Source organism: Numida meleagris, chromosome 1 (genome assembly GCF_002078875.1).
Source record: "Numida meleagris isolate 19003 breed g44 Domestic line chromosome 1, NumMel1.0, whole genome shotgun sequence".
NCBI lineage: Eukaryota > Metazoa > Chordata > Aves > Galliformes > Numididae > Numida > Numida meleagris.
In genome coordinates, this window is record NC_034409.1 from 63520655 (window position 1) to 63540583 (window position 19929).

The window sequence follows — 19929 nt, forward strand, 5'->3', positions numbered from 1 at the left end:
GGACGTGGCTCTGGGCAGCCTGGTCTAGTGGTTGGCGACCCTGCACTTGGCAGGGGGGTTGAGACTCGATGATCTTTGAGGTCCTTTTCAGTCCAAGCCGTTCTATGATTCTATGATTCTATGATAAGGAGAACACAGGCATGCCAGAGAAAAGTGGAATTCTGCCTGTCCATCTGCAGCTATGCTGTACTAGGCCAATAGCTGTGCCACACTCCATGAATCAACAGTAACGAGACGTCAAAACCTAAGAGTGTATGTGATCATTGTGAACTCTGAAAGAAAAAGGAGAGTGAGTGCAAAGTAAGACTGGAATGCCAGGAAGGCCTATGCCAAAATGGTGGGCGATCCAGAGGAGTGGCTATCAGAGATGGGACAGGACTGGTCCATGAGGCTGTGGGCCTTAAATGTGCCATTTCTCCTACAGTCAACAAACTGAGCCGTATGGAAGAAGGGTTCAATAACTTTGACTAACAAACCATTAGCCATACATGGATGCAATGAATGTTATGGGACTCAAATACAGAGGGCTTGTGGATGTCCACCCTGGGAAGGTGTCAGAGATCTTTTTCTAACCAAAGCTCTGTTTTCTTGTCTGTTAGTCTATATGTATATATTTTACTCTGGAACTATTTCCAGATAGTCTTCTCCTCTGGGAGTCCTCTCATGATAATTTTTGCTCTTGTGCTCTTCTCGCTCAGTGTCTCTGTGGCACCTAACAGAATCCAACCTGGTGACGTGAGAACAGAAATGCTACACCTATGGGAACAGACAACCAGGAGCAGAGAGACCAGTGGGATCCAGAGCTTTTTCAGATATGGGTCCCAAGATTAAGCTGAGATGTCTGAAGAGGTGAATTTACAATGCAAACATTTCTTCAGCTGAGGCTTTCCATGTATTATTGGAACATAATATGCTTTCAGATAACGATCTGTTTGTCAAATTTGGCTGGAGTTTGGTTAGTAAATTATTAAAAAGAAGAGACAAATGGCAAGATAGAGCAAGACAGCATGCTGGAAAAAAATGTGGTTTTCTTAGGAAAACAAGATCACAAAGACAACAGTAAAAAGAGACATTCAGATTCACGTGATATTTTCTCATGGTGTGGATCTTTTCTTCTGACAGCTTACACACGATTTTCCAGAAGTACCTCCCCTTACTGTTTTTTCCATCCCAATTAGACTTGTGTTTCTTGAGCCATTAAAGTCACACCTCCCAAATTCTTACAGGATAGAATTACAGTGTATGCAATAATGGATGACAGCAAATTAATTCGAGGTTAGAAGAGTAAACACAAAGTACATTTAAGATACTGTCACAATAGTAAACGTTATATTGCAATGCCCTTGTATGTCAAGAAAAATATTCTACCCTGTGATTCTACTAATCAGCTCTGTGCTTTTTAAATTGTGCACCATTCCCTTTCACTTTTTAACTGAGTAAAAGCAAATCCAAATTCCATATAGTTCTATAGGAATTACCATTGCAAGCAACCCAAGTTCAGTTGTATAGCACTGTCTCTGGTATTAGCACACCTTTCCATAGGAAAGTTTCATTTAACAACATGTGTAATTTAAATTATTATATAAAATTATGAATTTCGCCAGTCCCCTCCAACTCCCCAAATTTAACTACATTGCGTAGGATCAGCAACTTCTACCCTATCTTATTCCCAAGAGGAATAAACTCTTTGCCCAGGACTATTCCATGCACAGATCTCTGAGACTTGTTAGACACTTCTAAATATCTTTCCTCAACAATCTCCTGCTGCTAGTAAAAGAAATTGAACATGTAACTGAGGGTTTAATCCTTCTCTAAGAATTTTTAGAGTCCAGAATCCTCTCGTCTCTTTAATACAAATTTTATGAGCCAAAAGCGTCAGCTTTCCAAAAAAACTTTTTTTTTTGAAGCTGAGAAATGATAGAAGTTCTTGATCATTCTTTTAACCAGACAGTGTAATATTATTTTTCACAAGAAAAGAGATGTTAGCCATGTTGTTCTGGTCAAATTTAGTTTTATTATTATTTTCCATTGTTTCAGTAGCTTCAGCTAGGTTTGTACTTCCATTACAGGTATGGAACTGGTGAAATGGGTTTTGTATTTATATGAATCAAAGCTTCTGTACCAGTGTCAGTCATTACTGTTTACTTTCCAACTTCAGAAGACAATTATGAAGAGATATTTGAAGTCTTCTCAAACACAATATATTATGCTTTGACATTTCCAAAGTTTTAAATCAAACTTACACTTATAAACTTGCTTTGTGGTTTCAGTCCCCAGCACTGTTGAAACAAGCCTTAAAGGATTACAATGTTTGTTTAAACAGATATTCAATAAATCATGTGTAAGCAATGACCTCTTCATACTAAGATATGACATTTATGTTAAAAAAACCATCTCCAGCTAGGTTATTCTGAGGGGATAAAGATGACAAGTTTCTAGGCTCTTTTCCTAGCTCACCTCTGAATACTGGTAGCAGGAAATGCATTGTGGTACACTGTGATTTATTCTTAAATAAATACACACCTGGCTGCACCATCTGCTTTGCTAAACATTGTTCATTTCTCCTCAGTAACAAAGGAATCATGTAAATCTAGGCTGAATGTGCTAACCTTTACAAAATACTGTCCAATAAAACACAATAATAAAATACGCTGTGAAATGTACCCATGCTACACCTTGTTGATACTCTGAGCAACGGAGATATAGCAGAGACAAACGTTGCTAATAAAATGTGGAAATACACATGATGATACAGCTATATGCCAATCTCAGTTCAAACCTATTTCAGGCTCAGTAAATTCTGCTCAGCTGCATTGTGCTTTTTCTTTTCTTGAGAATTTCTGTATTTTTATGCTCCAATTTAAGCAGAAGCAAGAAGCCCCTCAAATTACATTAGAAAGTGTATTCTTGCAAGACTTCCAAACTACTGTAGGATGTTCTGATACTTTGATAAATAGAGTTGAAAAAGAGATTTTTGTTCCATTTTGATCAAGCTATGTGAAACCATTTGAAATATTCTTTTACCAGTAAAATCTCTTACACAAGAGAGTAGTTTTGTAATAATTTTTGATAAAACCAGCTCCATTTCATTTCTTTAGTTTCCAAGAAAGGGTTTCTTGATGATAAACATAAGCCATCTCCTTCCTAGACACTGCAAAAGGTGAAATGTACTCATGTGTTATGGAGCACTTTAAGGCCCTAGCTCTTCATCACAATTCTTAGTGTAACAGTACAGGATGTAAACACTGTAGACACTGTATGTTGATGTTTTGTACAAGGCTTAATGCTCAAATATCCAATCTAACAAAACAAAGGCAAAGTAGTGACAGGAGGAATACTTAATCTCCATCTTGGAAATGCTAAACCCATTCAAATTTTCTTTCTCTCTTTTTCTCTTTTTACTTTCTGTTTTTATTATTTTTTCTTTTTCTTCTTTTTTTCAACACATGGCCCATATTTTATATGACCTCTGTGCAACAGTCTCTCCCAAGTGTTTTCATATGCTGGAGTAGGACCTAACCATACATACTGCAAGATAGTTACATCTGTCTGGGAAAATGAAAAATAGGACAGATGAAATCATGAAGCTCTATGAGAAACGGAAGCAAAACAATGTCAAGTTTTCAATATTTGATATACTTCTCAAATCTGCAGCTCACTGGAAATAATGTTTACTAGGAACAAGCGCTCATGATGCCCATGTCCTAAGACAAGGTGTCCCAAGGTTTCTGCACAAGCAGAAAGGATTCCCCTCCACTCAGTTCTACTGAAAGGACATTGATAAACTCTCCCTTTAACAGCACATGAATGTAATTCTCTTAGCTGCTGAAAGATTGTGTTTTCACTAGATAATTCATTGGTTACACATACAAAAATGTGACATCATTAACAACGCCAGCATAAAATGTAGCCATAAATCATCAGCATTCAGCTTTTACTCACAGATCATTGCTTGCAATTTTGAAAATGTATGTTTAGATAAATAATTTTCTTCATCAAGAGTGACAAATTAAACCTTAGCTTTAAAATTGTGTACCCACACCACAGTGACTACTTGTTAGGCTCTTTCTCACAGGATGCAAGGATGTACTTGGAGCACGGGCTGACCAGCCATGTATATTATTTTCAGTTTCAGTAGCTGGGACTGCACCATCCACTATTCCATATATCAAAGCTATCTGCTCTGCTAACAGCCCCTGTCAAATTATACCATGCTCAGATATGGTGGTATTTACTTCCTATCTATTTCAATGGGCTTAGATAGCAAAGTACAATGCAGGGAGTCTCTAGAGCTGAAAGCTTTGCCTTTGTATCTGCACTGTCGCTTGCACTAGCTGGCCTTTGGGCAGCTGCTTCTCCATCACCCACTCCAACAGGGAGGGTTGGAAGCAGCCCAGGACAAAGCCCTGATGGGAAACACAGTCTGGGGCTGAAGAGGAACAGGGGAGCAGGTGAGAGAAATCAGCTGACTGCAGCACTGCCTTTAAATTGTAAGCCCTGGGCTGCTTAGGTCAGAATAACTTTGGAGGATTTGTTTGTTTGGTGAGTCAGGAATTAATGTGGTACAGTTCCTCAACAGCAATTTTTAAAAATTTATGGACTGGCAGAAAGCATAAGCATAATGCCTTGCTTGCTATAAAGTTACAGAGGAGTTCTGTCCTGTGTCTGGTGCTTCCACCTCTCCAGCTGTTCCTGGAAGGCTGAATAAATCCCATGGCCACTTTGATCCTTAGATAAGATGTGAAGTTTTTGGTTTGTAAGGATAAGTACGTGGTTGCATACCTGAAGAGGAAGGAGCTACATCCTTGAAGCAGGTAAGGGCTTTGGAGCTCTATTGAGAACGTAGACAACCTGTCTTGTAGACCAGAGCTTGATTTCCACCCAAAAGGATGGTTTTCTGCTTTGGCTGAAAATGAATGTAGTACATTGCAACTACCACCATAGGAATGCAGAGTCAGAAAAGTGTGAGGGAGTGAACTTACAAGAGTAAAGGCCCCCTGGCCTAGACTTCTTGCCTAGATTTGCAAGAGGAATTTTCATGTTTTCCCCTTATTTACATCAACTCCTTTAAGATGATGCAAACATACAGGTCAGTTTTTCTGCTCTGCATTTCTTGGGCAGAGAACTGCTTGAAAGACTTCCAGTTAACGTTTTTTCTTTTTTCTTTTTTTCTCTGCTGGGAAATGTCAATTTACAGAAATCAAGTTCCATGGGAATACGGTGGGTTTTTCATTTATTTATATATTTTTATATGTATTTTCATTGCACAAAGAAAGAAAAGCAAATGGGTCAGAAAACGTTCTGATACTTCATCTTGAACTTGCTGGTTTTAAGACAGCCTCTGTTTAAGGTCTTTTTATGTCATTAAAAATTGAACTATGATTTTTTTTTTTTTTTAAGGTAAGAGAATCACTTTGTGGGCAACTTCAGGAGTTGCGCAGAGTTGGAAAGAAGGTACGTTAAAAATACCAGATCTTGTGCGCAGTTACAACCTCTGCTGTTGTTGGTGTCTATTTAAAAAGCCATCCTGTAGGTGGAAAAGCTTGAAATGGGTATGGGCAGGGCTGTGGCAGTATTCAAGGAACCAGCGTGCTGCTGTTATTGATGGGTTTAGAAGATTTTTGCATCACTTCTCTATTTCTAAGCCTGCAACTACAATTTCTTGCTAATTCTCTTCATAAAAGTGTAGTATACAAGCTGTGGGAGAAGTAGCAGATCTACTTTAAAGCTTCAATTCATTGCTGTCTGTTTCAAGTATTAATACTGGATTACTTGCATTTCACTTGTCTTGTAGAAGCGTGGCTTTAATAAATCTTAAACTGTGGTCTGTGAGGCTCCAAGTTAACTTATATGAGCAGTTGTTAATGCTGAAATATGCATTTATCCTTTTGATGTGATGAAATATAAAAGTACCATAGCCATTTTGGTTTTAATCAGCAGTCTCTACTTGAGAACACTGAGCAAGTTCAAATACTTCAGCTGTTGATTTTTTTTTTAAACTTTTTTTTCCTTTGTGTTAATGCATGTGGTTTGGTTTGTTGGTGCTTTTTGGAAGGAGAGTGAGGAAGGGAAGGTGATGTGGCTGAGTGTTGTTGCAGAGGAGTGTCTGGTTTGGTTTTCAACCTTGTAAAAAAAACGTCAAGAGATCTGCTTGTCCTTGAGTACAAAATATGCATGAACATAAAATGTTCCTACAGAATGGAATGCTTTTTCATAATTTAGACACTTACGATTATCTCTTTCCAGGCTAGAAGTGTTTCTCTTTCTGAACTTAATCTAACTGAAGGAATCAATTTTTCAAAAGTAGGGTATTGTTAAATTGAGTTGAAATACTTTTACAAAGGAAATGTTGTTATTGTAATAAGACTATACGTGGTCTGCTTCAATTCCCCATATGCAAAATATATATATATATAAAAATATTCAGGCCAGGAAAGTTGGGTCCAGTGGGTGCCTTTTGTCTGGTGATGGAAGAAGAGCTCAGTGGGGTTTTTGCCTTGAGGTCAGCGGCCAGACTCTACTGTCTGAGCCCTGAGGGAAGTGCTTCTGCCCATACTAAACTGAGGTAAATATCTGATGGGAAGATCTGTTTGAACAGTGGGGAGCCTTTCACAATCTCACTCCAAAGGCCCCACTCACCATCAAACTGTGGAAATCTCAAGAGCACAAGAGTTGAAGTGAACTCAGTGATTTGTATTCCCTAGTTTAGGGATCAAGTGTGCATCCATGTGCTTTAGGCCTGTTCCACAGCCCAAAGTGCTTTGTGGTAGTGCTTCCCCTACAGTGTTTCCTCACTTGAGGAAGCAGTTGTCCAGAAATTGTCATGTGGCCAAAGCTGCATGGCAAAACACATGTAAATAAGTAACTTATCCTAGGACTCACAATGCAGAGAACTGGGTTTTGGGCCTGCAGTTCACCAGACATCAGAGCCACAGCACTAAAAGACCAAGGCAATGCTTCTTTTCTTTTTTTCTTTTTTTCCCTTTCTGGGGCTGACCAGGCGTGTCACCTGTTCTCTGTGTGCTAGACATAGCAGAAAGCAGAGCAAGGCAGTGTTAGAAAACAGAGGTGAGGGCAGAAGAATGAGACTTCCAACCAGGGCAGAAAATAATGAGCAGAAAGTGAACTCCGCAGGAGTGGGTAGGCACTCATTTCCTACCTGTCTTTGCAGTGCTTGTGACTAGCATGATTACAGTGTCAGAGTAACCCCACCATAGGGTAGCTGGGGAAAAGACAGAAGGTAAGAGGCTGAAGGCCTCAATGACAGTGAGGTGAAAGTTTGTGAGTGATGCAGGCCTTCCTAGCACAGGCTTTGTATGTCTGATGCAAGCAATGTGTAGACATAGTAACTGAAAATGCTTCAAATGATACAACACCATGAAAACAGAGGCAGTGCCTGGCTGCATTCAATGGAAAGCGCTGAGAAACCCTCCTAGGGAGAAAATGTTCTGTACTGAAGGTTTGGGCCTGAGCTAGTCAGTAGGGTTTTTTGTTTTTCTAGACTCTTGGCTTGACTCATTTGGAGTGGCCCTTCTCCAAGAAAAATGTTATGCTGTTTCTATGGGATACATAACAATTTTTTTACTTTTTTCAGGATCTGATAATCCTATTTCCTTGTATGCCAGGGCATCTTACTATGTATTCCTACTGTATTTTTGATCCATCAGCCACCAAAAACTCATGCATGTAAACACCCTGATTCTGAAAAATATGAACGACCTTTTGAGTTTAGTAGCATGTGAATTCCCTGAAGACATAAAGCCTGTCTCAAAGATGCCTTGTTTGCTGAACATATAGGGTTCAGTCAGATGTATGCTAGAGAAAAATACCTAAGGTATAGAACAAAATGCAAGGTGGTACCAGAGCATCTGAAAGATTAATGACGCATTTGCCTTGCTTCTGATACAGTACTCATCAGCTTCAGCTAAGAAACTGGCTGTCTTTATGTTCATTATCTGCACATTTCAGTGCCAATCCTGGTGGCCTTGCTGACATTATAGGAAGCAATGAAGAAGTGTAATTCATCAGGACTATGCCTTGATATATAACTAAAGAAAATTATCTCATTATCTCAAACCACCTTGGCAAATCTTGATGTGGCACTTGCAAGAAAAACTGTAATGCACTGGAGCCTCTTCAAACAAGAAATAGGATCATGTAGCATACAAACCAAGCTGCAAGACTTCACTTTTACTGTTCCACATGTAGACAAGCATTTGATACCACACAAGTAATACTGTAAGCTAATGTTTTATTTCTGGACCCTGATGTGAGAAATGGAAGATGCACAACTTGGGCTCTTGGAGCTGTACTTTAAGTGAAGACAAATACGTGGAAGGGAATTCAACTAAATCATAAAAGATTCAGTTTGAAGAAAGAACGTTTCAAGAAATGTTTAGATATAGTGTTGAGAGACATGGTTTAGTGGGGTTATTGGTGGTAGGTGGATGGTTGGACTAGGTGATCTTGTAGGTCTTTTCCAACCTAGCTCATTCTATGATTCTATGAATTCAGAACACTTGCAAAGGAAATATTCTAGGATAGTCCCCATGCTTGAAGTTAACACTGTCCCTTCTTATGTCAGAATGATTTCCTTGTCTTCTGGGGATGTCAACACAACTCTTTGCAGACATACCTGGCTGTCACTGCAATGAGCGGAAGCAGAATTATGTTTAATAAATTCTGCACATCTGCCCTGCCATATCTATAGCTGCAAATCTAGCACATATACAGACAGTAATACTGGCAGAAAGTCTTTTGGCCTGCACAACAGATTTCTTTATGTCATCTGGCCTAAGCTGTACTGACAAAATAACTATGTGGAGCAGGGTATTTATGTAGCACTTGTTACTAGTAAATCTTCACGCTTAGAGTAAAAGTAGAGAAGCTTCTGGACTTATTCCTTGCTTTGTAGTGACCTGAGTAGTTTCATCTACTGTCTTGGTTCTTGGAAACAAGCATTCCTAATTCTCAGAGTCTGATGCTCACAGGCAGGCTTTATCTGACAACTTCCTTCATTTTCATAGGAAAGAGGCAACAGGTATACATCTAAGGGCTAATAAATATCACTGGAATAATTACATTAAGATGTTCTCTCTCAACCATTCTCTGGGACAGAAGCTACAAGGGAGAGCTATTTCAGATGACTGCTTCAGTGCCAATGGGAAAAACACAAGGAGAGAGTTTAAAATGGACTAAGAGGAAAATAACTGTCTTTAAATCAGCTTGCTGAGTCTCCTGCATTTCATCATGAAACACTTTCTAGCCTCCAATATTTTTTAAAGCAAGCATGTGAGCCTGCCCCTTGCCATGTAAATAGCAAGATGTTCTGCAGGAAACCGAAATGCTCAGCTCTTCCCAGAAGGCTCCTGGCCTATTCCTGGGTGAGGTACCAAATGTGCCAACTCTGAACACCACTAATTTAACCCTCTGCTCCAAGGCAGCTCCAGAGGGCATTACTACCATTGCTGGTGTTTTGGCTTACTAAATTTCAGTGCACGTTGCTGCAAAATTAGCAACGAAGATTTGTAGTATAGTAGACTATATAGTATCTGGACTGTTTGCTAGGAATCCATAGATGCTGATCTGCTCTTCAGCACAATCATGCTTAAACAGGGAACACAATCAAGCTACATCTCAGACTATAGCAATCTTCCTGTGTAGGAAGCATTCAGCATCTTTCTTTCCTGGGAAAGTAATGTCTGACAGAACCAAGGTCCATCCTCTGAATTGCACAGTTCCTAGCTGCAGAAGTTCCAGGTACTTTCTCTGTCTGTGGTGCTTGACTAGGTTATTCTTTGGGCTGCAATGAAGTTACCTCAGGTCAGTGTATCCCGGCTATGGGTGGGCTGGTGTGTCTGCAGGTTTTGGGGGGAAAAAGTATCACAAATAAGGTGGGAGGAACTGCAGGAGCACTGTGGTATGCTCTGTAGGGGATACTAAAGGCATCTGAACAGTAGCCTCTGGTTGTCTTAAGAAGGAGAACCCAGAGCTCCTTGTATCCTGCTGTCTTCAAGATTATTCCCACAGAACGTAATCTTTTGGGTGCCCTGTGAACAGGAAATTTGACTTTGAGGATACTGCCAGAGATGTTTCGACAAGATGGGAAATGTATTTAAAGGAGCATTTAAAGTTAAGCCTAGCGTTATGGGCAGCACTGCAGACGGATTATTTCTTGAATTCAAGAAAATGATTCTGATGTTAAAATACATTAAGAAAGACAAACTAGAGGCCAAGGAGGTAGGCAGCAGTAAAAGTAATCTCATCTGTTTCCTCACAGTAAATGAATTTCCTCAGCAACACTAAATGTTCTGTACGCTATATGCTGATTCATCTCTTATCTCATCCAAAACATTTTCACATAATTATAACCCAAGCTGAAACGCTCGTGTGTGGCGCCTCCCACTGCTGTGATATCCAGATATCATACAAGCAGGAAAACATTTACCCTCCCCAGGCTTTGCTGAAATAAAGAGGTAATGTAATAATCATGTTAGAACTGTGAAGTGACTGACCTATGTTGCACAACAAATCTGTAACAGATGGGAGACTGAGGTCACTAACTTTCAGGGTAAGGTATCTATCTATTCCTGAATGGCAGTGGTGTTGCCATTGGCCCAATTTGTTTGTGTTTGTCAGGTAAATTAGGATAGGCACTACCTAATCCAATTTTATTTGCACTAGCTGCTTTGTGTGTAGTGTTTCCCAGCTAAAGAAGCAACTCTAAGTAAAGCATAATTTAACTTGGAAACTGCATTGATGCACTCTCGGAATGCTGGGATAACCTCCTGGCTACCAGTGCTCCTTATGGCAGTTGGAGACTTGGGAAATCATCCATTCTACAGCTAAACTCCTCTCATGGCTACCTTGCATCTTCTAGGAGCTAACATGTAAACATATGGCTATTGCCACAGCGCAGCTAAGAGGCTAGAATGTGAAATTAGTGCTTCCCCACAAAAAGGTACTTTGTAACCTTCACTGAGTGTTGTGTAGCACCTCAAAGCAAAGTTATTTGTAGATGTGAAGAGGGAGGAAAAAGAAACCAACCCTTCAGTTGGGCTCACATCCTTGATTTGTTCTTGTACTCAACTAAGATGGCAAATGTGTGTCCAAAATCAGTGGCCCATAATACAAGCAAATGGTTTTATGCAGACATATAAAAAGTACTCTGTGCAAAAGCTACAAACTATAAGAATGCTTTGCAAGAAAAGTGACAAAGAAAACTCCTCACAGGATATACGCTCAGGGAAAGCTCTTTGCAATTAAAGACATTCCCCTGAGTCATAACTACATTTAATTTCCATATGTTAGAAAAGGAGGAGAAAGAAGAGGAGGTTATGGCATAAATGAAATGGGAGGTTCCTCTAGTTTAAAAAAAAAAAAAAATCAGATGAGCAGTTGCTCCTTTAGGCATCTGCTTGTAGGAATACGCCAGACAAAAACTTTGCTTCCATATGGTGCTCTGCAAACAAGGCACTAGTTAGTATACAAGTATCAGCTGATTTCTTGCACATCTTTTTTGTTTGACTTAAAGTAAACATTAGATACCATCCTCTAATCTCTGCTGGAACTTCTGGTTCTAAGCAATAAAAGAGGAAGTAGGAAATGAAATGTAGAGGTAGCAAACAAGACCACACAAGGACTGAACTATTATCAATGACCTTCAGACTCCCATTTCTTAATATGCAGCTCTCATTAGATATAGGACTACCTGCACTGAAACCAGGCTTGCTTCAAGTAACCATTCAGCTTGGAAACCGCATTGACATACCCACTAAACATCCAGGTAACCTCCTGGTTACCTGTGCTCCTTCGAGCACTTGGGGATTTAGGCAAATTGTTTATCTTGCAGCTGAACTCCTCAAAATAAGTCCCTCATGCTTGGGTGCCAGCTGGCTGCACACCTTCTTGCTTGAGTGAGTTTATGTTTGGCTTTAATTGCAATGAATGAAACCCACTTAACAGAGGGATCTAGGCTATGAAGGATGTATATTCAGGTTGGTAAAGCCCTTGTGAGTGATAAAGTGTGATTGCAGCAGACACTGTCAATCTCAGCTTTGTTTGAAAGCCCTTGTAGGTGTACATTCAGTCAGTCTTCTTATGAAGAAGTTTGAAGAGATATGAAGTTTCAGAGATCACCTACTGAACATCAGAAGGAAAATATAAACAATCTTAATAGCAGTTAATTGAAAAAAATGAATTTTAAAAAATGAAACCTCCCTTGTTTGGGCAGTAGTTGTAGTAGCATATGTTTAGAGCAGAGGTTGGTCGTGACCTGATGATATTTGGAAGTCTGGAGCTAATAAGTAAAAGGATACCTTACATTAAAAAACAGACATAAAATTACTGCACTGCCCATCTGAATTGTTCTCTTGTAATGCAAGAGCATAGGAAATGCCCTTCTGGGTCAGACTAGCAGTCCGTATTAGCCAAGTGCTGACTCTGACGGAGGCAATGGGAGATCCTGCTTAGGGAGAGCACAAAAGCCTGGCTGCTTTTTGTGGTCTGCTTCCCTCCCTGAGAACTGTTGTATTAAGAATGCTACCAGGCACATTTCCACCCACTGCTTTCAAAATCCATTTGTGGATCTCTTACTCATGAACCTGGGTGAATCCTTCTTGAACTTGTTGATGTTGCCCATGTTTCAAAAGTTCAGCAGCTAGTTCTAGGTTTTCACCGTGCATTCTGTCAAAAAATACTTGCTTGTATCTGAAGCCAGTCTTACATTAATTTTATCAAGCAGCCTCTAGCTCTCATGGTGTAAGATGTGATGAACTCTGTGTTCATTGTACCCACCACTGCCATAGTTGCCATGATTTGTAAACCTCGATAATGCCTTCCCTTTAGCTTTTCCTTCTCGATTAGGGAGTTCCATTTTTTTTCAGTCTCTGGTTGTAAAGCTACTGTTACTTCCCCTTGATTTCTACCCCTCTCCTATCTTGACTGCAGAGCCTAATACAGTCATAAATGAAGATCTCCTTCTCTCTGGACTGCTCAGAGAGATCTCTCCTGCAGAAGGAGCACTTGCACAATTATGCTTTACAGGGTGCAAGAATTCCCCTCTACCTTCCACTTCTCTTGTTCCCTAATCTCCCAGGGAATTTTCCCTAGACTGTACAGATTTTGTAGTTATATAGCCTCTTCTATTCAAGGACTACAGTGTTTCGCTGAGACTGATTAAGCTCTTTGTATTCCTTGCATCTCAGCACAGGACAATAAGCCAAGAATCTGAGAAAGATGGAAATTTTCTCAAGGTTATATGATAAATAGCAGTAGAGCTAAGAACAGACACTAGAGAACTAGGACCAGAGGAAGTCTCCTGACACCCTTTGCTCACTGTGGTTCATTTTGTAATTGAACTTTGTAACATTTTAACGCGATGTTACTTCAGAGCTTTATGCCATCCTGACTTCAGGCTTAGATATGGAAATATATGCATTAGTTCTGGCTGCTTATTAGCTACCAGTGTTGATAAATACAGTATATGCAAACTTGCCTGAATTAAAGTCAAATTATGATTCTCTGAGTCAAAACAAGGCAAGGATATGCTCTCTCCTCAGATCATAGGAAGAAAATTACTAAATACTCTGTATCAGATCAGTAAAGCAATTACCTTTTTTCATTTCTAAAAAAAATATAAGCACACTGCTCAAAGTTGAAAGCACTTCTCAAAGCCACCTATACAAAATACTTAGGTTTTTTTAATATTAAATACAGAAATGCATTAAGAAAAATCTTCCAAAAATTTTTCCAAGGATTTTCTTGTTGTTGTAAAAATGTTTTAAATGCCTAGGATTTGGAAAATAAAGGAATCTTGACTGTCTTGCCTAACAACTGACAATTCAGCATTCAAGCTTCCATGTGCATAGTTTCTGGGTCTGTGCAACTATCTTCCAAATGTTAGTAGAGCATAAAATAATGTGACACTTCGGATCTGTAGACAGCTCCTGCATCTTTGCTGAAGATCAGATTGTTATCACTCATTATAGGTGCAAAATTAAGGTGCCTCAGGTCAATACAAACATTGGTTTCATGCCCCTGCAAGACACAGTGGAAACACTGAATCAATACAGCTCTGAGCAAAGCAAATCTTTGAGCAGGAAAAGGCTGACACAGAGGGGTCCTGTCTGGAAGGACATGTTCCCAGGAAAAGCAGCAGGGCCCTAAGGCCCTTCAATGAGGGACGTCTTGGAGGAGACTGAAAGGAAATAGGTGTGAGGGAAGCAGAATAAATATAGCACAAACTTCCTTTGTGACAACTTGTAGAAAGCCTAAGCAAGGGACAGGGTATTTCAGACCCTCAAACTGAAACATACGGGGACAAATGCTGGAGGGGAGTTCTGCTTTGCATACCAGAGACGCTAGGCAACAGGCAGAATGATTAACTTAACACTTGGACAGACCACTGATGCTGCCCTATAAATAGGTCTTAGCTAAGTTTTCAGTTCCACATACTTAAGGGCTTAAGTAAACAAAGGTACAGTTTAATTAAGATATCATGGCACATGGGATCAAGAACTACATACCAATCCATGCCTTTTTTTCTGACTTTTCCCTGAGCACTGCACAAACAAAAGCCTCAGTCTGGATAAACTCCGAGAAGTTAAGGTTTTTGTCCAAAAATTGCTTGATTCCCAAGGGCCTGCAAAGTTGGCTTCATTCTCAATAGGACAACCAATTTTCCTCATAGTGATTTCAAGCAAGGTGGAAAAACTTTGTTGAAGTGGAAATTAGAGAGTGGTGGAACTGGGGAGAGAGAGGAAAGCATGGCTTTAAAAAGAAATTGAGCTAAACTCGCTGAGTGACTATGACATTGAAGGTACTGTGAAATGAACTGCTTTTCCCACAGCTTCTTTCAGCTGCAGATGAACAGCAGAACACCCATTTCATTCACTGGTTGTATTTGGGTTAAAACGCACACCCAGCAAAAGACACCCTGTCTGACTGTCATGCAGTAGGGTTCTGACTTGAGCTAGTTAATGCTGAATATAACCCCTTTTCAGTGTTGAGTTGATCACCCATCTGTGTTGTGTCCCTACACAGTATGTGTATTTTCCACATAAATTCCCTAGTTAAAACTGTGCTAAGGGTGTTAAATAGTGCCTGTGTCAGTGGTAAACGTGTTGAGCTTTGGGAGTGGGATGCTTTTCACCCCTAGTCTAAACAAAGCCACTGAAAATCCATCAGATGAGCTTTATTTATAAGATTAATTGCATTGCTGCTCTTGCAGCTGTGAAGCTGGCTATAAAATCATCCCAAAGCTAAATAACACTGTGCTGCCAAGCTGATGTGATTGCCAGTGCACTAAATGCCCTATCCTCATGTATTGAGATAGCACAAACTGGAGTCTGAAGCTCAACAAAAGTGCCTTTGCTGCTGTGAGTGCTGAATCTTGGGAAAGGCACTTGAGTTATCTGGTAGCTTAAAGAGTCTTGAGCACCTAGTTTGGGTCAACACCTAGAATTAATTTAATACCCTGATAATGGCAGCTGGGTCTGCTACTGCATGTGTTTCTTCAGGGTCTTGAAACTATCTTCCAGGCTGCTCACTGGCCTCCTCTGAATGTTAAGTTCCAGCCCTGCACTAAAAAAGCCTCTTTCAGATAAATAAATAGAAAAAATCACTGAGGCCACAAGAAACTTATCTCTCAATTGAAATGGGTGGGGAAAAATAGGGTTCCACATGAAATCCTTATTTCTAAGTTGGAGAGAGATGAATTTGAAGGCTGGACTATTCAGTTGAAAAGGAACTAGTTGAATGGTTGCAGCCGGAGGGTTGTGATGAACGACGTGGTGACGAGTGGTGTCTCCCAGGGGTCTGTCTTGGGACCAGTGTTCTTCAACATCTTTATCAATGACCTAGATGGGGAGACTGAGTGCACCCTCAGCACGTTTGCTGATGACACTAAGCTGAGTTGTACAGTTGATGCAATAGAAGGGAAGGATGCCATCCAAAGGGACCTGGACAAGCTTGAAAAGTGGGCCCATGAGAACTTAATGAGGTTCACCAAGGCAAAGTGCAAGGCGTTGCACTTGGGTTGCAGCTATCTCAGATATGTGTACAGACGGGAGAAGAACCCATTGAGAGCAGCCCTGCAGAGGAGGACTTGGGGGTTCTGGTGGATGAAAAGCTGGACATGAGCCAGCAGTGTGCGCCTGCAGCCTAGAAGGCCAATTATAATCTAGGCTGCATCAAAAGAGAGGTGGCCAGCAGGGCAAGGGAGGTAATTATCCCCCTCTACTCTGCCTACCTGCAGTACAGTGTCCAGGTTTAGGGCCTCAAGCACAAGAAAGATGTGGAGCGGGTTCAGAGAAGGGCCATGAGGATGCCTAGAACACCTCTCCTATGAAGAAAGGTTGAGGAAGCTGGGCTTCTTCAGTGTAGAGAAGAGAAGGCTCTGGGGAAACCTCATTGTGGCCTTCCAGTACTTAAATGGAGCTTATAAGCAGGAGGGAGACTGACTTTTTATACGGTCTGATGGTGCTAGGACATTCTAGCATTCTAGTTATGCTGGATGTAAAAGAGATAAGAGTGCTGAGGTGCAGGTTTGCACTAATGTGTGAAGAGACAGATGAGGTGAAGTGACTGGGATGGTAGTTCTCAGTAGTTTCCAAAACTATTTCCTGAGACAAATCTGTTTTAGATCAACTAATGGAGAGGCAATTATAATCCCAAACTGCTGTTTGCTTTTCATTTCTTATGACTTTTGCCTCCACTCTCTTCACAGTGTCTCTGGACCAGCAAAAAGGAAAAGGCATAATGCCAGCATGCCCACTTTTTCTCTTGCCTGGCCTCTTGAGAAGAACCATGATCCTGTAACACGAGCTGGAATGTTTCTCATATCAAGTGGAAACTTTAATTCCTAGCTCCAATTCATGAAACATCACTGAGGACTTCAAGGCACTGGCTTGCTACCAAACAGAAGTATACCAAACAGAAGGGCAAAAGCCTGCCGTTGTTGATATGCTAACCCTCTTTGTCATGTGTTGAGTTTCTGTTCTGAGAAACAGAGATACTACAATACCTATATAAAGTGGCTGCAAGAATATTTTCCCATACAGACACAACCCACTTTTCCCTAACGTTGTTCTTGGAAATGGCAGAATTACTTCTGCGAGCACTAAAAAAAAAACCAAAAAATTGCAACAACAAAAGCAGTCTTGCTTCCAGCACCACCTGTTAGACTGAAACCTGAGGCTCAGCCTGACAGATGACGCTCTTCAGAGAAAGCAGCACAGCAGCTGCACTGCTTTCACTCACTGAACTCAGCATTTTGAGGCAGCAGTACTAATTAGGACCTCTTACTAAAAATGTGACCTCGATGTTTTGCGTGCTAATAACTAGTGGTGTCTCCTCATTATGGTAAGTGCAAAACCTCTCAACAAACCACCAATTTCTTCCACTGCTATTTGAGACAAGCTCATCTAGAAGCATGGTATCACTGTTGCTCATGCTTAGTGTTTTGTTGATCATATCCTTTCTGTCCCATGACAAGAAGTACTCTAGTACAGACTAGGAGATGTTATCTAGGAGATGAAGGCCAGTAGGTTATGGTAAGGCTGCATTTCTGCAACAGAAAAATCTTCTAACATGCTGATAGTGATAGTTTAAACTGCATAAACAGCAGGAAGAGTCCTTGGTCAGAGGAGTCAGGCTGTAGACTGAGCTGGTGATGCCTGGGTTGAACTCCAGGCACAGCTATCAGCTTGTTATCAGTTTATTCATGTCTTTGTGTGCCTGTTCCCAGTACATGAAATCCGTGCTACTGAACAGGACTACTGCAAGGAAATGTCACTACTGTGCTATTTGCAGTGTCTTGCTGTTTTAAGGCAGGGCGAGAAAAGAGGTCTGAACTACAACTTTATCAGATTTGTAGTAAATGTCCTAAGTTCTGAATCTGAAGCAACGCAGCATCTGTGGTTGAGAAGGAAACAGCATGCCACACTTTTTTCTGGGAACTATAACATTGCCCTTACAATACTTGCTTTGAAATGGTACTTTGCTCTGAATTTGTTACACAACTCTCTGAGGAAGAGTCTGCTCGCGCTGGGTGGGTGCGTGGACTCCCCAGGCTCTTGCTTCCCTGCTTGGGAAGTGCCACGGTGGGGCAGCGGGATGCAGTCCATGGAACAACTGACCCAGCTTTCCAAGGACCTGCTCCAAAGAAATAAAAATGTGCTTTTCCATTGACTTTCACAGAATTTGGATTGATCCCCAGATGTCTGTCAGTTCTCCTTAATTGTGGAAATCCTGCTAAGGAAACCAAATGGCAATTTAGAGGAGACAAAAATTTTTTTCTGGAGGGGGGGAAAAAAGTTTCACTGCAAATCACTGCAGGTTCTCCTTGATAAGAAGTCTTGTACAAGTCCGTGGAGTGGCTAAGGCTGAGGCAACCTGATCTTAATCTAGAGATTAAAACTAAGCTAACAGAAAGCACCTACTTTCTCATCCTTCCATCAGTGAATGTTTTGAAACCTCAGTTTTTCAGTTCTCTCAGAGCTGTCTCTGACTCTGGAGGACCTCCTTTAAACAGGGACCTAGTAGATTACCAGCTCAAAGGAGGAGAAAATAGTGCAGAAGAAGCAGAACCAACAAACAGCAGTTCGGATTCTTTGAAACCAAGTGTTACCTGCATATCAACCTCCTCCTGTCTGAGGGACACACCACTTGTTCAGGGTGCTGTACAAGGTTTAGTCTAACGTCTTGTGGCATCTTGAATTAATTTAAACCTTTAATTTCCCATAATTAGTTTTTTCAGCTTTGCAAATGAGTCAGTAAAATTTCCATCTAGTTTTGGAGAGCTTGTAACTAAAGTTCTCTTTTCTCTGACATAGCTTTTTCATCTTCCAATAATGTTAACTTTGATTTTTTTTTCCTTCTATAAATGCCTGAATTTAAGTTCCCATCCCCTTCCCACGTGCAGGATCTACTCTGTGCAAACCCTTAGTTTCTTCTTCACTGTGCTTTCAAATCTTCCACCCTAGCCAGAGCTAAAAATATTCATGTTGGCATTAGTCAGCAGAAAACTCTGCATCTTTGTTCAGGAATCTGAACGTGAACTTACAAAAGAGACTGTATCTGTACACTGCTATTCCACCTACTCCTGTTAATCCCTGTATTTGCAAATAAGCCACTACTGCACAAATTATGCTATTGATTTTGATGAGTTCAAATGCATGAAATTTGCTAGTTCTCATCAACACCCTGGTAGCACAATCCAAACATTGACTCAGCTAATGTTTTCATCTTAGTGCCATAAAGTTATGCATATTTATTTTATTTAACATAAGCAATTTAAATTTGCTTTTCCTTACTACCATAAAGGGATTTCAGAACTGTACTATGAAAACCATTTGCTTTGTAAAATGAAGACGGGGCTCCATGTGTCTAAATAGCATGTAGGAATAATGAGATACAGAGAATGCAAACTCTACTCAGAATAGTGGTCCAGAAGAGAGGATTGTGACCTATAGAAGGGGAATTTAGCCCAAGGGGAAAAGGGGATTGGGGGGGGGGGGGACATAAGTACAAGGAAAAAAAAATTATGAACAACAAAAATTGTATTTATCACTTCAAGAAGAGTTACTGCATTCATTCACTGTGACACCATTGCAATGAAGGACATAAAATGCTTGGCACTGGGGAAATTATCCCCAGGGGAACACAGTCCGGAGGGGTTCATGACTTACCTAAAATTGGCCACGCTCTGCTGCAGGGGAGCACTGCAATGACTTTCTGAGAGAAGACAGATTTCATATATGCATCTCATGCTTCTGCCATTCAGAGTTTCTTGGGATCATTTAATATTGCGTTATGGTAGCAAGTGCACACTACCACCTGTGTGACAATATTTAGGCAACAGAGTTCTTTCAAACGTGCAAGCTGAGGGAGTGCTGTGACTTGGCTTCTGGAGACACAGTTGGCTTAAGT

General features: G+C 40.6%; 1 protein-coding gene and 1 long non-coding RNA gene across 6 annotated transcripts in view; one reads left to right on the top strand and one right to left on the bottom strand.

The window, feature by feature from the left end:
• The window catches only part of RERG (RAS like estrogen regulated growth inhibitor), a 110324-nt gene that overhangs the window by 76127 nt on the left and 14268 nt on the right, over nucleotides 1-19929 (bottom strand). The window lies entirely within an intron of this gene.
• LOC110395794 lies at nucleotides 3153-19486 on the top strand. Of its 2 annotated transcripts, XR_002436632.1 has the most exons (4): nucleotides 4529-4542; nucleotides 4642-4814; nucleotides 5401-5454; nucleotides 16727-19486. It is a non-coding gene; the product is annotated as an uncharacterized LOC110395794 (long non-coding RNA). The 2 variants fall into 2 exon arrangements; XR_002436631.1 differs by having other exon boundaries at nucleotides 3153-4814.